We start from the raw sequence: 1223 nt of genomic DNA, 5'->3' as shown, positions 1-1223 counted from the left end.
CTGTCTACTGTGTGACCTTGAGCAAGTCACTTCACTTCCTCTGGGCCTCAGTTACCTCATCTGGAAAATGGGGATTTGAGACTGTGAGCCCCCATGGACCAGAGACTGGGTCCAACCCAATTTGCTTGTATGCCCCCCCCAGTGCTTAGTATAGTGCCTAGCATGTAGTAAGCAATTAAGAAATACCATAATTATTACTATTATTTTCAGAAAATAAAAGGCTAGACATGCATTTTTTCTCAGAATTCTATCAACTCTATTGCACTGTACTTTCCCAATTGCTTATTATAGTTCTGTGCTCAAAGTAACAGCTCAATAAATATGATTAATTGATTAATTGATAGAAGTGATCAAAATAGAAGGGATCTGGATCAAAATTCTAAGTTTTAATCACTGAAAAATCCCTTCTTCCACTCCTCTGAAGTGGAGTTTTATATATGAATATGATTGAGGAAGAAACCAGGATTCCTTATACAACTTTAATTGAATCAAGAGGTACAGTCAAAGACGTGTTAATTCACACATCAAAAAGAGCATCAAACATTGCTGATTCCTTTTGGCATTCCAAATCACAATTTATTTCATGTTCCTCAATAAAGATTTTGTTCAAAGACTATAACAATGGATCTCTTATGAATTTCTTCAGAAAGCTGTGGGATTATTCCTTTCTGAGGCCATCCTCAAACTGCATTACAATCTTCCCTTCATATGAGAAGAGCAATAACTGGGACTAGATCACACTCCTTTATACAGAATAAAACATTTAAAATTAGAAATGTATTTTGAAAAGGGATGAACTCAATCTACAATTAGAAAGTTCATGCTTTGTTGTGGAAGCGGGCTACTTTTCCAAATCCATTATTATATCAGAGTTTCCATCTGGGGAAAAGATAAACTGTGTTGCAACCCTCTTAAATTATCCAGAGTTTCTATTTGCTATTAATCGTTTGTATTGTTAGAATCAATCCTTGTCACAGTAAAAAGATTTGACAGCATTTGAATACCCCAACTCTCATAATTAAATTTTTTTTAGTATACAAATTGTTTAAGATTTGCAAAGGTCTCCTCTTAGTTATGGTCTATATGCAGTTTGAATATTTTCAATAGGCTACACTGGAAGTACAGCACCTGGCTATGACTGATATTCATGTACATCAAAGGCAGGGCACATACTAACCTCTGGTAAAGTTTGTAAAAGAAAATTCTTCCCCTAATCTAGACTG

Source organism: Ornithorhynchus anatinus, chromosome 1, assembly GCF_004115215.2.
Source record: "Ornithorhynchus anatinus isolate Pmale09 chromosome 1, mOrnAna1.pri.v4, whole genome shotgun sequence".
NCBI classification, from domain to species: Eukaryota; Metazoa; Chordata; class Mammalia; order Monotremata; family Ornithorhynchidae; genus Ornithorhynchus; species Ornithorhynchus anatinus.
The sequence above is the reverse complement of the archived record's forward strand: the minus strand, read 5'-3'. Positions refer to the sequence as shown.